The 6,791-nt window shown below is 35.3% G+C and overlaps 1 long non-coding RNA gene across 1 annotated transcript; it reads left to right on the top strand.

The window, feature by feature from the left end:
- The first annotated feature begins 24 nt into the window (after positions 1 to 24).
- Positions 25 to 1,455, top strand: LOC117100483. The gene is made up of 3 exons (XR_004444128.1): positions 25 to 146; positions 661 to 760; positions 1,267 to 1,455. It is a non-coding gene; the product is annotated as an uncharacterized LOC117100483 (long non-coding RNA).
- The last annotated feature ends 5,336 nt before the right edge of the window (positions 1,456 to 6,791 follow it).

Genomic DNA, 6,791 nt, shown 5'->3' with positions numbered 1-6,791 from the left:
AAATGCTTGAAAACATAACACGTCAAATAATATGCATTTCCTATAAAAGCTCACACTTCTAAGGAGTTTGAAGCACTGTGCAAGGGCTACACAGCAACGGAGGATAACACGCTAAACGCTGTAAACGTCGGAAACTTTACCCAAAGGTGAGTGACATAACTCGATAGCTTAAGAACTCATGTCATTCATGTATTAAAAACGATTTAAATCGTCAATATCCGATTTACCTGTATAAGCATGTATTGTGAACAGATTTTTCATTTGATACTTTTGCATTTTAAAGGCATGTTTTAGAATAATATTTTATTAGGCCTATTATTATTATTATTTAAATCTTTACTATCATGCCGATGGAAATAACATCAACGATCGGTGCTACCAATCCTTTTTTTTTTAGCACGACTGGCATTCCATCACTTTGTCTGACTGCCAGTTGCACTAAATTTGTGCCCTCCATTTAATAATTTCATTTCGTCACTGATCTAATACTACATCCTACTTTCATTTACGTCATTCAAAGTATGTGTGAAGTATTACATTTTTGCCATCATTAAAGTACGATAGTTTAGCAACTAGTTTACCATCTCTTCCTACTCCTTAATTTTTTCCCCCGGCAGTTTTAACCACTATCATTATTCTCATTTAAATGAAATTTCGTAGAAAAGATGGCAAGAAAGAGAACTACGAATGGAAGCCTTGCTTGTGTCGTGATTTTGTTAATTCTTATCGAACACACCTTATGCTCCGACGTGCGCAATAGGTACGTTATCATGTTAAATTACAAAATTTCCATCGCTATATCATCTGCAAGTAAGTGTTGTTCCTCTCGCACTTAGTGAATTAGATTAAAAATGTGATTAAGGCATACTTTGTCTTGTCCCTTCATGGTTAAATAAGGTCACGATAATGGATTTCAAATGTAGATCAATTAGCCTCTTTTAGGCTACAGTTGCATAACGTCCTGATTTGCCCAATAAATTTGCTTTTTCCTAAGACCTAAATTTTCCAAAACGCTCGTGTGGAATATTACAACATTACCAACAATGCCTATTATACGTGTTTGAATTCAGACACTTCGTGATAAGATGTGTCGAAATCTAACAAGCATCAAATTTGAGACCTGATTTCTTCGAAATGAAGAAAAAAACTCACTTAATAGAACGTGCCAATTAGGTCCATACGCTGTAATATTAATTTAATTATTAACTTTACTATTGACTTCCATATCCATACTTTTTCCATGATATAATTTCCTCTGTATAACAGTTTTACAGAAGCCGCAAAGAGAAACGAAACCCCGTCACTGATTAGGCTTTTACAAGACGTTTTACTAGAACACACTGAAGCCCAAATGCAGTACCTTCAGAGACGTCTGCAAGAAGATCTGGAGACTATAGAAAGTGTAGTCAACCAACCAAATCGCAGCAAAAAGTAAGTAGTGGAGAATAACTGCTCTGATTAAGATGGCCACCTTAAATCTCGTAGTTCTAGTTCAGCTTTCAGCCTAAATGCCAGGAAATAACTCATGTCTTCAACATATACCAATAAAAAGTAAACAGGGGTTGCTGAGTGATCAAGTATAGCCTGTACGATGCAATTTGATTTTATAGATGCCAAGAAACAAATTTTTAGTTCAAGACAATATCGATATTTACTACTCGCCCCACCACCTCACCTAAAAACATAGAGAAATTTTAATTTATAGAGACATATCCATTAATATTTTCGTTAAACTATAAATTAATCAAATCCATAATTATAGGCCTACATAAAAAAAAAACAAATGATAAAAGTTGTACAACCGATGTAGGGCCTATATAAATACAGTACCTAACGGTATACTAAATTTCATCCAAAAATTGTACCTTGGGAATTAGAGAATAAATGGAAATATTAATATTTGAAACAAGGTACCGGAAATGAGAAATAAAAATTACAAATATTAATCATCATTAGACTCAGTTACATGTATAAATTGTGCACTTTTGTCTCTAAAAATAATATACATATTTCATATTAAGGGACATTTTAACTAATATTATACTCATAAACGAGATCAAGATGAAAATTATTCTAGGACTTAAATAATTTAGAGATGTGCATAATATATTAGTTTTCTTATCTTATCCATTTTGGGTTGACTGTGTGATTGGGATTGATCCATTTGTGTTCACTTGCCAATTTTCTACATTATTTCGAAAATAATTTTCTTGTCATTACTGAAACACTGAAAATTATAGCAATTACTAAAAAATAAATGTCAATTATACCAAAGAATAAAAAATGTTTAAAGTTGACAGATACGTTTTAAAAATTAATTATAATTTACAAAAGTATTTCCAAAAAATAAATATAATTTCCATGTAAAATTGGATAGGATAGGCATAGGATAGGAATATGTTTGTAGCGATTCACACCATAACCCACTAAAAGTCCGAAGACTTGTTTCCAATGAGGTCCTCATTCTGGTGGTGAATTGGGGAGTACACCAGAAGACAATTCCCTACTCTTTTCCGAAGAGTGTACTGTTTTCTTTAACGGGACCAATGGCTTAAACGTCTCATCCGAAAGACGGTGCGCTGTCATAACTTGGCTCTCCAGCTGGAACACAATGAGAGCAGCGATGTGAATTGAACCGGGACTATATATCTCCACGGTCCTGGGCAGATACATGGGGCTACTAACAGTTTAGCCGACTAAGCTAAGCTGCTCTCTGACCGTTTTAGACCTAGTTAAAGTCTAAATAAATATAAAATACAAATCTATCGGCCCCCATTGTCTACACGGATCAATCGCAACAACTCCATGAGCCTTCAGTCTGATTATCATATCCATAGACTCATTATAAGGCGAAAAGAGTATTAAGATATTTTAATGAACAAACATCCATCTAGCACTTGTAATGATTGACCATCACACCTAAAAGGGTAAGATCGAGCACCCAAATCATTTTAACGAGTATAAACATATCATTACACGGATATTTAAACTTGTTAATCAGGCCCTGTCTACATTAAATACTATAGATTAATTCCTAAGGGAGCCTCTATACTATAATTTTACGCTCATTTACAAGATCAAGACGACAATTGCCCTAGGCCTTAATAATTAACTTAGAGATATATACATAATTAAGTTGTTTTCTTATCTACTTTATTCTTAGGTAATGTTGAGTCGACTCGACTCATAATGCAAGTAACTGAGTGGAATTACATGAATAATGATATATATTTCTGACTACATAACAATAAATTATTGTCATTACATTGAAATAATAAAAAAATATTTATTTAATTTATATTTTAAAAATGTCTCAGTTCGAAATGATAAATACTAATCTCAACTACCTAAGCCTCACTTATCATTTCCATATAGTGAGGCTTAAAAGGCGATTGATCCCACACCTAAGAGAGTGGAAGTAGAGTAGGACAATTAATAATAACTTAATAAAAAGACACAGTAAACGTTTAACAACGCTTTTGCGATTGAAATAAACATTGAATCAATTTGATATGTGCAAATGTTGAAGCATCAGCAGTAGGCTATACCATGCAGTATGTTAGCAGATCAAATGTAGTGCTCTTCAAATAGGGTCACATATAACAATACACGACAGTTTTCCATCGTCAACGACAAAGTAGGCCTACGAAAAATTACAGATAAGCTTTCATTTGAATTTATTCAACCACATTCATATATTAACGAAGGCGATGACTTTTGAATTGTAAAAATAATGAGTAAAACGACTGTCTTGATCAATGTAACTTTTTGTATCCTTTGTCAATTCTCCAGTGCAACAACAACAAAAAAACATCAAAAATATAGTAAGAACGAATACTGCCTACCATTAGCCTACACACTATGCATGTCATAGGCTTATAAGGCCAAAGCTCACATACCCATTAAACTAAATTATTGTTGGCTATAAAAAAAAATAAAAAAAAACCATGTGCAGCCTATGGATAGGATCGTTTGTCCAGTGGGGAGGTCTATTTCTTTTTGTCAAATGGCGGTCTGATATTAATTTAATACAGAGTCGAGTTGAATTTTAATTGGGTGAGGTTGAGCAAACAAGTTCTATTGGTCTAGTAGAGCGGAACTCCGTATTCTGTCGGGGAGGGGATCGTCCGACAAGAGAACGCTTGCCCTTTGACGTAATTTGTTGTTTTGCTTTTCTTGATGAGCATTCAAATTATTATGAGTTATTAATCCACATATACAGTACAATAATTAGACCTTTAATGAGAATTTTAGAACTTACTTTCAGTGGAGTATACAGTGATGATTTGTTATATTTTATAAAAGCAGTGCTATGAGCAACTGCATATAGGCATGAATTCTTGCCTGTCGCCTTGCGGATAATAGAATTAACATTTATTGGTACTTTCTTAGTGCATTTTTAGAGACATTTTTCACTGTTGAATAAGAATTATAATAAATACATTTAAGGTTCGTTCGTTCACTCCTGAAGCAACTTCCAGTTCCTTCTGTATGTGGTTATTTCGTCTCTCCATCATTTTTTTTTTGCCTTCCTCTCCTCCTTTTCCCTGCCCGAGGCTGACATTCTGTGAGTCTCTTTGTCCATCTGTTATCTGAGATTCTTGATATATGTAGCCCATCTCAACTCCATTTCATCGTCTCTATGATGACATATGTTACCAATGTTTAATTCCTAATGAGGGTGTTTCCACCTTATCATGTAGTGAAATGTTCATCATTCTACTTTCGTATTGACTCAATTATAGCCTAATATCTAATATAATAATATAAGGGCTAATAACACAAAAACAAAAGAACAAATAAATTTAAAATATTCAAAATTTAACACGTATCGGTGCCAAAAACCTTATCAGACTGATACTAAACCACCCTTGTTGACCGTCTCCAAATCTGTTTGGCAAGTTGTTTTCATTTTAAAGTTTTCAGTACCAACATTTTGTTCTAATACCTTAGGCCAGATACTGAAGGATAGCATGAAAATCCTGACCAGATAATATATCCACTATTTATATACCAATTTTGTTATAAGTGTTTTTTTAAACCAGTTAAACCTTAGACTCACTAACAGCAGTGCGTTAGCATAAACTGGAGGGTACCGCTATGGTTAGTATGCTAAAGCTTAGCCTATAACCAGTGGTGGATCTATAAAGAGGTGTATTTTTTGTAAACAAAATTGTTAAAGCTTTAAATAAAAAAATTGCCATACTAAATGGTAAAAATCAATAAAATACAAACTCAAATTAATGATGGTGCTGGTTTGTGGGGGATTCGCCCCCTTGCATCACTACCAGTGGCACTCATTTTTCACTTTCTTGCCGCACTGGATCCGCCCTTGATAATAATTTTTCTTCGTAATGTGCTTCCTTAAAATACTATTAAATTTGTCATCAGACTATTTACTCCGGAAAACCTAATCAAAATAGTCACAGCATTGAATTAAAATAGAGTACATAAAAGCAGCCATTAATACAGTAGACAAATAGTCTGTCCACACTCATGCTAAATTGAAATCATCTACAAAGGCGTAGGCGCAAAAGTACCGTCAAAAACGCTCCCTATAGTCTTATAACTACCCAAACAACCACTCTTAAAAACTCTTCTAACAACATATCCATTATACAGACAGAATGAAACAGGATATATAGCACCTCATCCACATTAAAAAAAGATCAGATTATTCATAATTCAACCCAAAATGTCAGCTTTTAATTGAAATTAATATGCAAAAGCATTTTGCATAGACGGAACGTATATCAAAATTACGAAACAGAGTTTAAAAATTTTAAGTCTAAAAGAATATAGGCTTGTTTTAATACCTAAGAGAATATGCCTATCTGTATAAATAATATATGGCAGGCGAGAGCATTATGCGGGGTACACTGCGGTCGATCGAATTCTCGGCTCGACGCCGTCTGCTGATTCTCATTGGCACTGCTGCTTCTCATTGGCGATTCGTTGTAGAACACGGTTCGTTGCGCTCACTCGGCACTCACTGCGATTATGGAGAACACAACACCTCGACGCGCACGTAACGGATCGTTTTTAATGACGCTGAGAATACCACTGACAATCAGCAGGCGGTGTCGCGTCGTCTAGCGCTCACAGGGAGCGGTCGAGTCGGATCAGTCGTACGACGCACCGGGTTCCTGACTTCAGGCCGAGCACGGTGTCGGTTCCAATGGACTCGCGCTGGAGCTTCGGTGGCCCACGTTAGCAAGTCCGGCTTTTGAGAGGCGAAGCGCTCGCGTCTAAATTACATTATGATAAAAACATTTTCGCAGGCTATGCTAATTGCAGGCTCGAACTAACTACCGTAATTAGGCCTACAACTTAATTCTGTGCATCAGGCCTAAATATTGGATATCACTAACGAATGAGACAGCTTCTGACAATTACAATTCTCATATTATTTTGATGCACTAGCATGATTAACTATAATTTGTAATATTTGGATGTCAATTATGATCTGTTGCCATTTGCATTACTATATTAATCACCGCCTGATGTCTACTGCAACAAAACAGCGATCTACCGGCGCTACCTTAAAACACCGGAAATCAATAATTTGAAGATGCGTGGGGAACCAGCAGTGTATGTCGCCCTATAAGTTTTAGACACTACATTTCCCTCTGTGGCGCAATCACACAGAAACTCCCCCACACACACGCCCACATGCAGACACATCGCATACTTGTACTATTTTTGATTTATATGTGCATGTGTTGCTACTAACTTTCATTGAATACCGTAGGTCATACAACGGGATACATTAATTTACAGAACGAACGAAT

This window comes from Anneissia japonica, unplaced genomic scaffold (assembly GCF_011630105.1).
Source record: "Anneissia japonica isolate Jap-2015-1 unplaced genomic scaffold, ASM1163010v1 scaffold685_len2926416_cov193, whole genome shotgun sequence".
Lineage (NCBI taxonomy): Eukaryota > Metazoa > Echinodermata > Crinoidea > Comatulida > Comatulidae > Anneissia > Anneissia japonica.
Note: the sequence above shows the minus strand (reverse complement) of the source record. Positions and strands in the feature narration are given on the sequence as shown.